The sequence below is a fragment of the Bos grunniens genome, chromosome 23, assembly GCF_055505025.1.
Source record: "Bos grunniens cultivar Pamir isolate PY7600 chromosome 23, Bosgru_T2T1.0, whole genome shotgun sequence".
Taxonomy (NCBI): Eukaryota; Metazoa; Chordata; class Mammalia; order Artiodactyla; family Bovidae; genus Bos; species Bos grunniens.
The window spans coordinates 16,128,609-16,138,270 of record NC_141187.1 but is presented as its reverse complement, the minus strand read 5'-3'; the positions used below and the strand labels follow the sequence as shown (position 1 = coordinate 16,138,270).

The following is a 9,662-nucleotide window of genomic DNA, read 5'->3' as shown; positions in this document are numbered from 1 at the left end:
GCCTTCAGCACGGGTCTTTGGAGACAGCTGCTTACCTAGTGTGTCTTTGCAGGCTCCAGGGGAGGGATTTTCTCCCCTACGCACGTCCCAAAATACCTCCTCTATCAGGCTTTTGATGTCTGGGATTGCTTTCCTGTGGACAAAGCCTTCCATTCCACAATGAAGGCCCCCAAAATAGAAGTGAATGCACTTGTGTTTGGCATTGCCCACAACAAGCTGTTCTTGGCCACGCGCTCCTGCTCGTGCTGTTCCCGCTGCCAGGAATATCCTCCCGCGCCCTCATTTCCCTTGCCCTGGTCCTTTAAGAGCCAGTTCAAACGTTTCTTGCCCTAGGGGATGTTGTAATTGGTTTCTCTAGATGACAAGCAACAGGCATACTCAGACTTGTTCAAACACAGGCTGGTGGTGTGGCAAGGATAAAAGCAGAAATGATGAGGATTGGACTCCTGGACCTCCAGGAGGAGGAGACCTAACTCCTACAGTTCGTCTGCTCCACAAGCCTCGGTGTAAGTGCTTGAGCGTAGGGACTATACTTTATCCTCGTTGGAAACCTCAGACCTAGCCGGGAGCCCAGTACCTAGGACGTATCCAATAGTTTTTTTTTTGGATGGGGAGGGTACCTTTTTTTTTTTTTTTGATGTGGACCATTTTTAAAATCTTTGTTGAATTTGTTTTATGTTTTTTTTTTTCGCCTGCAAGGCATGTGGGATCTTAGCTCTCCAACCAGGGATGGAACCCACAGCCCCCGTATTGGAAGAGTGAAATCTTAGCCACTAGATCACCAGGGAAGTCCCCCAATAGTTGTTTTTGAATAAATGAATGAACAAATAAACGAATCCTAAGTATGGGCTTCCCAGGTGGCTCGGTGGCTAAAGAATCTGCCCGCAATGCAGGAGACACTGGTTTGACCCCTGGGTTAGGAAGATCCTCTGGAGGAGGGCATGGCAACCCACTCTGGGATTCTTGCCTGGAGAATGAGGGTTACAGCCCATGGGGTTGCAGAGTCGAACACAACCGAAGTGACTGAGCACGCACGGGCAGAAGATATCAGCTTTGTTTTCAAGGTACTTATGGTCTAGTTGGGGAACTAATCAATGAAATGAAATAATACTAAGAAATAGGGCAAAACAGTGGTTAAGACATGACTCAAAGCTTGCAAGATGAATACAACAAAGATGCCTTAAGGGCAAGGAGATTTAGTTAGCAAGTAACCCTGAGAAAGGCTTTAATTCACACTAGCACGTCACTGACTGGTGCTAGACTTCCTCTGAGTGCAGACTTTTCGAAGAACATTAGAGTGAACGTTGAACTAGAGTACAGTTTCATATTGGGCTCCACAGAGGATGGCCAGGGACAGTGCTAGGAAAGGCAGGAGGTGCACAGGCACAAATCTCAGGCGGAGATCAATCTCAGGTGACCTTGAGAGTTGGCTGAGAGCTGGCTTCCTACATTGGGGGTGCATTAGATGATACCATCCAGACTCCTTTGTGGCCCATGAGCAACACTGGGCGGTGGATCAGTGATCCCCATTGGTCTAATTGGATTGGTGGAGCCAACAGAAAGACCAGGACTGTACCCTGTGTTTGCTGAGTTACTGCCAGCTGCTCAGTTTAGTTCAGTTGTTCCGTGTTTGACTCTCTGTGACCCCATGGGCTGCAGCTTGCCAGGCTTGCCAGCTGCTGGTGGTGAATACATGAGAAGTCCCCTGGGTGGACTTCAGGACTCCACAGTGAACCAAGAGAGTTACCCCGATGCGTCCTAGTTTTACAGACTTAAATTAAAGGCCAAGAAGAAAGAGATCTTTGCAGTTCTCTGTTTTGGAGCCTGGACTTGGGGTGAGTCCAGTACCATCCCTCTTCTGTTTGGATGTGTTTCTCTGAAACTTCTCACCAAATGTGTTGCACTTGGACAGGCTCTGCCAAGTTGCCAAGGATAAGCAAGGGACAGTTGTGGGAGATTCCTAGGGTCTTTCTCCCATGTTTACTGTTCATCCCATGTATGTGGACCTTCATCTTTTATTTTTTTAAAAAAATATTTGTTTGTTTATTTGGCTGTTCTGAGTCTTAGTTTCGACATTCAGGACCTGGTGCTCTGACCAGGGATTGAACCTAGGCCCCTGCATTAGGAGCACAGAGTCTTAGCCACTGGACCGCCAGGAAAGTCCCATAGACCATCATCTATTCCTGTACTTGAAATAGAGTAAGTAGCAACCTAACTGAACCCACTAAGCCCAAACCCCTCAGAGAGAAAAAGCAGCCTCAGAAAAAGTCATCTTTCTCCATATTTGTGCAGCAGCTTATGTTTACCTGTTTCCCCACATAAACTTGCACTCTTTGTGCGTGTGTGCAATTCACTGACTAGTCAGCCCTCATGGAGGGCTTATCAGGCATGGGCAGTGCTCTGGCCATTAGAGAGTATGGGTTGGGCTCTGCTCCCTTGATAGTGACTTAAACTACACAGACATTCATTATCTCATAAAATAAGAAAAAGTCCAGGGGTCTCCTGAGGTCTGCAGAAACTGGGGTCTCCAGAAGCTGCCGGCTTATCAGCACAGCAGTGTCACGGAGGACCCAGGCTCTTGCCACCCTCCTGCTCTGCTACTGATGTATCAGTGATATCACCCATCAGATGGCGACGGTCTTCCGGCCCCCTGACAACATTCTGATGTCCAGAGACGGAAGTAAGGCAGGTCAAGGGCCCTCACTTCTCACTCTCTCTTTTTTGGATGTTAAGAGCAGGTTTATTCATAATTGCTAAAAACTTGGAAGCAAAAATTGATCTTCGGTAAATGAAAGGATAAGCAAGCTGTGGTACCTTTGGACAACAGAATATAACTCAGTGAATATAGGAAGATGCAGAGTTGAAAGGGGTGGTGCTCTCAGTTTTGGCCATGTTGGGCCTGGGGGCAGTGGGAGCTGTAAGCAGATGCACCAAGTTTGAAGCTCAGGAAAGAGACCTGGGCTGAAGATAGCAGATTCAGGAGTGATCAACACAGAGGAAGCAGAGAAATACTTGAGGAAGACAAAATCATCTCAGGAAAACAGACATGGGAGCCAGGGACAGAGCTGCAGCCCTGAGCATCCGTGGACTGCCCTTTGCTGCTTCGTTTGGGCGCTTTGTTGGGCTGAGTGAGGGTTCAAGGACTGTCACCAGGCAGGGATTTTCCTTGATGATCACACTTGCAGAGACAGTTTAACACATACCCTGATGTGTGGATTTCTACATGCCCCCTAGGTTACTCAAATTTGCAAGACCTGATGTAGAGTGACAAGCTCCATGGGGCTGAAGATGGAGCCCCGTGGAGCCCCAACATTTAGGGGCCAGTGGAGACAGAGAGAAGCTTGAGGGGGTGATTGAAAAGAACACGGGAGAGGGAGGAGGGGACACGCAAGAACATCCCAGGACTCAGGAGAGGTCATGGAGCTCAATCTGTGCTGAAGGCATGTTGCATATTTCTCTTCTGTCCCAGCAGAGTGCCACTGCCACGTATATGATATAGACCTACTTCTCCACATTAAATTAAAAGTAAGGGTCAGGCATTCAGAGTGGAGAGGATAGGGAAGCACGTTATCTTCCTGTCGTGCCCTGCAGATGGGGTTAACATCACAGCGTCTGTAACCACAGAGCTGGGGTTGAGGTCTGGCTAGCTGTGTGACAATGGGCAGCTTACTCAGTGACTCTGGGCCTCAGTTGTTTTGTCTGTGAGACAGAGGCTTTAATACCTAAGCCAAGGGTGTATGGTGGGGTCAACGGCTTACTTTGTGCCCACAGGAAGCAAGTGCTCAGTAAGTGGTACCCAGTATGGGCCCCCAGGCTCTCATTCAGTACCCAGTACACGACTGGAGCTCAAATGTCATGTTTTGAATAAAAATGAGGACATAATTTTGCTGGTGGGGGAAAAAAAAGCAAACAAACTTAGAGCAGCATAGGGTTGCCAAGAACTAAGGGAGTGAGTTAGGACTAGGATATAAAAGATAAACAGATCACATCCGCAGGGGAGCAGTTTTAGAAAGAAGCCAGCAAATGGACTTTCAGTAAAACAGCAGGCTGGCTGCAAGAGGCATGTTATTATGGAGAGATCCAGAAATCAGTAACATGCTCCAAGTCTAGGTTCTTCTATATCTTTGCAATTTCCAGTTTTTCTGGAGCCTGCTTCCTTGAGCATCCTCCTGCTTTAGATGGTTGCCATGGTGGAAAGAACATGGCTACTGGGGTTAGGGAATTTCAGGTTCCAGTCTCAGTTCTATCACTTTCCCACCTGCGTCATCTTATAAAAGTTATTTAACATCTCTGGGCCTCAGTTTCCTCATCTGTAAAGCGAGGCTAACCCACTTCAACTGATGACTGTGGAGTAACTGAGATCAGAGTATGTCAATCATAACACCCAGCACTTAATAGGTGAACAATTATTATTTTTGACTTGTTTTCCCTTACATCTTAAGTACGGTGGGTTCTTCTGCTCTCAAGTAAAGGGGCGTAAACTTCCCAGGTGGCTCAGTGGTAAAGAGTTTGTTTGCAGGGCAGGAGACACGGGTTTGATCTCTGGGTTGGGAAGATTCAGAGATCCAGGGCATGGCAACCCACACCAATATTCTTGCCTGGAGAATCCCATAGATAGAGAAGCCTGGCGGGCTACAGTCCACCAGGTCGCAAAGAGTCAGGCATGATTTGAGCATGCACACACAGAGGGGCTTGAAGGTGTGTCTTGACCAGTCAAGGGAGCCCACTGTAAGGAAAGGAGGATGTGGAAGGCGCTTGTCTTCTATCCCAGGGCTGGGAGAAGGAGGCCCAGGCTCTGGGGCAGGGAAAGGCATGAGGAACCCCCCACCCCCTGCCCGCCGCCACCCTCCACCCCAAAGTAGTGGTGACCACCGGCGACTAGTGGCCCCAGGGAGCCTGTGAAACTGGCACCTTACCTCTCCATTTCTAAAGCAAAGTCGTAACTCAGCCTCCGCCCCCAGCCTTCCTCCATGCCTCGTACCCCAGGGACTGGGGTGGGGAGGAGCCCTGAGTCTCTGGGGTATCAGGGCTCCATAACACCTCCTCTGCTGCCTCCTAGAGGGCGCTTCCAGGATGGCCCCCCGGCCAAGCCCTCCTCCCAAGACACAAATGGCCTTGGCCCCTCTCGCTCCCCCTGGACTTGAGGTCAATCCTAGAGTCTGGGGGTCTGGAGGGAAATCTCTCAGGGGGCTCCTCCCTTCTCCTCCCCTCCAAATATACCTGTAGCTCACAATGTAGCACACTCAGCAGTTCTCAGAAAACTTGCCTCTACCATAATGCAGGCAGGGGGGAGGGACTTGCACTCACAGAGAAGTGACCTGTGCAAGATGGGCAGGGCTGACGAGTGGTGGGACCAAGACCAGAACCTGAGAACTCCCAGTCCAGAGCCATTCTGTGCTCTGAAGTGACGAAGGCCCCTGTCCCATCCCTCTGGGCTGATGTTATAGGGTGGTTTGCTGGCAGTACGCGTGGATATGAACTTCCTCATAGTCCTCGGTGGCTGAGCTGGTAAAGAACCCACCTGCCAGCGCAGGAGACACGAGTTTTGATCCCTGAGTCAGGGAGATCTCCTGGAGAAGGGAATGGCAACCCACTCCCAGTATTCTTGCCTGGAAAGTCCCACAGACAGAGAAGCCAGGGGGCTAGTCCATGGGGTCACAAAGAATCGGACACGGCTGAGCTCACGCACGTACGCAGGAGCCTGACTCAGGTTTTGGCGTTGTGGGGGGAGTCTGTCCCTTCTCCCTTATCCTTCCTCCCCCACATTCACTGCTTCCTTGGATCCCCCAAAAGTGTCTGAAGGTCCGAACCCCATGCTCACCCCCTTACTCCCCTGCACGCCTCTGTCTGATACTCAAGCTCCAGGAAATGAAGCTGTTTCCCAGCCCATTTAATGGCATTGCCTGGAGCCCAAGGGTGCTGCACTTTCAGGGGACTTATTGTTGTACCCTTGCACACAGACAGCCTTCTCCCCTCTAACTGCATCTGCCCCAGCCCCAGCCCAGCTCCATTGGCAGCCCGAGAATGTGTCTGTTGCATCCATTACAGAGCAGGCAGAAGTCACTAGCACCGATTGAAATTCTCAGGTAGAGCGAGTCTGGGTGGCATTTGAAGAGGAGAATTTAATTCGATAGTTTATATTCCACTTAGGTCGTCCTCTACCTGACTGCTGGTAAACAGCTGTAAACTGCCACAGCTGTCTGGCGGCGGAGAGGAAATACAGTCTTGGGAGTGAAATGGTGATGGTGGGGCATGATGTCAAGAAGACAGAACTTCCCGGGGGGAATGGGACGAGGTGGCATGGTGTATGCATGGGGCTGGGCCTCAGGGGCAGGGGACCCCATTCATTTCTTCCTTCCTGAGCCCCAGCTGTCAAGTGATGGGCTCGGAATAAGTGGTGTTCAGGCTGCCTCCTGCTCTGAACTTCACACTCTCAGAGGGAGTTCAGTGGTGTTACGGAGGGGACCAAGAATTTGGAATTGGAAGGTTGGGGTTCAATTCAGTCTTGGCTCTTAGTTCTTGCAAAAACTGAGGCTGGGCCCGTCAGTCAGCCCTCTCTGAATCTCTGAGGGTGAAGGGGCAATCCTCACTGATTGTCTCTCTCCAGGGTGCGGTGAGGTCAGAGAGGATGTGGGGGACGGTGCCTTGTGACCTGGAAGGCCTGGGAGGTGACGGCCCTGTTACCAGGACAGAGGAGCCCACCGCCTGCTTCTCACTGGCCCCTTATCACCCAAGGGCTAAAGCTGGGCAGGACCTCAGTAAGCCAAGCGAGCTGTTAGCCTAGGATTTGAGAAGTGCTTAGACTGTCCACAGCTGACCTCCGCAACTAAGCTCGTCTCCGGAAGACAACTGTCGAAGCGTGTTAGTAGGTTGCCTTGAAGGGGTAACAGCCCCCAACACCCAGGCTTCCTTCTCCTGGCCATTGGCCAGTACGCTCTCACTTGAGGAAGGAGAGAGTAGACCCTTGGTGGGAGTGGGACCTAGGATAGACACAATGTTGTTGTGACGATCCTTAGTTAGTTCTCCTGTGACCCGGGCACCACGCTGGGCGAGGGACAGGGCAGCCATCCTCTCGTCTCTTCATTTATCCCTCCGACCATTTAGCAGGCACAGAAATAGCATCATCTATGCCAGAAGTGTGCACAGGGAAATGGTGACATGGTGGGCGCTTAGGAGCTTTATGTCCGGTTGAGGGGACACACACACATGAAGCATCGGAACCCCCAAGTCAAGCTTAGAAGCTCCTCCTCACCCATGAGCACTGCTGTCTGGCATTTCAGCAACCTTGCCATGATCCATATGCTGCTCACGCCTTTAAGACAACACATACTTGTAAAAAAAAACTAACGTGATCTGTCTAATACAGCTATCTAGTTCAATGCCATGTAATTATCTCCCGCTTATCACTGTCAAGGGTATATTGTCTTTCTTCCATAATGGCAGCCCATATGTTGACAAGGCCTCTGGTTACTCCCTAGAAGTGTCATGTTGGCTAAATATGCAAAGACAGGGAGGAGAGGAGCACACGGACAGCCTCGCTCACTCTTGTCTGGAGGATGTTCTGCAGTGTTTAACCTGAAAGAGTGACATGGTCGATCCAGCACTGCCCACGGGGGACTCCATAAAATCTCCAAGCCTTTGCCTCATGAGGGGACCATGCCAGCTTCAGTGGCCGATTGGGACTGAGGTGGGAGAGGAGGGTATGGGGTGGTCTGCTCTCCTTCCCTACCCACCCACACACCCACTTCTTGCTGCCCTGGCTCTGGTCCCTTTGTGTGCTGAGTGTCCTGTTTCATCTATATGACTACTCTTCGCCATTCATTGCCGTGAACTTTGACCTGATCCCTCCTTTGCCCACACCCATTCTGCTTCTAGCTCCCGGAACCCCCCTGTGTCAGATTGCTGGGCCTCCCACCTACCTGGTGAAAACCTGGGAGAAGCAACAGTTTGTGTGATGGTGAGAAACCTCATGTGAAGATGGCATTAAAGAAATTCTCATCACTGTGTGATCTGGGACAGGCAGAGTCTAGATGGGGAGCAATCACGAAGGAAGATGATGAGAGCTGAAGTCAGAATATGCAAAATACAAGGACTTCCCTGGTCCAGTGGTCAAGAATCTGCCTTCCAATGCAGGGGATGTGGGCTCAGTCCCTGGTTGGGGAAGCAAGATCCCACATGCCTCAGAGCAACTAAGCCTATATGCTGCAGCTACTGAGCCCGCCAAATAAATAAATATAAAAATTTAAAAAGAATGTATAAAATATAAGCTCTTTCAATGAAAGACTCTGAACACTCCTCGGCACCCTGCTGTACTGCTCTAACCTCAGCAACCACCCTCACACACGGATCACTGAACCAGCCCCCAGGCCCATCTCCCCGATCCCACCCTTGCGCCTCACAACTTGTATAACTGACCTCAGTCCCTGGCATCCTCCCCTTCGCCTTTCTGCCCCACCTCCCTTCTGCTCCACCCATCGGGCCCGTCGCAGCCCTGCCCCAGGCCCTTGGCCCCTTCAGTTCTGCTCCACTTCGTTCAGGCTCCTGCTCATGTGTCACCTCCTCAGACTTTCTCTGAGCGCTCCACTGAGAATCAGACCTGTCACCATTGTGTCCTCAGTGTCGAGAAAAATCCTGGGCACATAGTATGTATTTAATGAGCATTTGTTGAAAGAGTGGATATGGGAATGAGTGAAATGCAGTGGTCAGAGGGGAGTGCAGAAGCAGCGGGCAGTGATAAGAGAACAGATTGTGGCACGACTGAGGACAGGGGCAGCGAACATCTTTCGGACCGTCTTCCTGGAACGGAGGGAGCAGTTTGGGTCATGGAGGGGAGGTGGGAGAGGCAGGAAGTGTGGTGCCCAGGGCAGCCGCGCCCACTCTCCTGTTCTCCCCAACGCTCTCCTAGCTGAGTTCCTTCTCGCGTCCCCACTTTCCCTTCGTGCTTCTTTCCCTTCTGCCCCTCCAGTCCCTCTGCAGAACTAATGAACAATGACAGGCCTGTAATTAGCCAACATCAGCACCTTCATTGTCCCAGACAGTCAGCACCCTGAATAAAGATCCGGTTCAGTGGCCTCTCACTCCACACCCCTGCTCATGGCCTCGTTTAGTAAAGTGACTTGTTTTCTAGGATCCTGAAGAGTCAGAAAGGAACCAGCTGGGATGTGCTGGGGACGACCCCGGGGAAGCATGGCGTGGCAGCCTGTTATGGAGAAAGACTGAAAGGAGAGCTGGCACTGGGGTCCTGGGGTTGTCACTTCACCTTCCAGGTTCCAATTTTCTCCTCCATCAGCCCTCAAAGAGCTGGAAAGATCAGTAGCTTTTCACACTACATTTGGAACACAGTGGGGAATGCAAATGACATTTGGATTCTACGTGGAACCAGAGAGGAATGAAACCATGACCATCACCTGGCCGAGAGCTCTCTTCACTGGGGCCTGTGGACACTTGTGGGGGTCCTGAGTGGGATGAAGGGCAGAGATAAAGGGCCTAGCACCTCCCCTGCTTCAACCAAGGCAGCCCCCACTTTGTCTGTTTCATGCTCTGTATTGAATAGTGATTAAGACCTCACTTGAAGAAAGGCTTCTCCACCAACCTCTGAGAAACCCCGAAGCAGATGGTCCCCAGATTCTCTTCCAGTTTGGACACTTTTGGTCTTCATTTCC

The 9,662-nt window shown here is 50.9% G+C and overlaps 1 long non-coding RNA gene across 1 annotated transcript; it reads left to right on the top strand.

Moving 5' to 3' along the window:
- The first annotated feature begins 310 nt into the window (after positions 1-310).
- Positions 311-8,252, top strand: LOC147346762 (uncharacterized). Its single transcript, XR_015152652.1, has 2 exons — positions 311-506; positions 7,876-8,252. It is a non-coding gene; the product is annotated as an uncharacterized LOC147346762 (long non-coding RNA).
- The last annotated feature ends 1,410 nt before the right edge of the window (positions 8,253-9,662 follow it).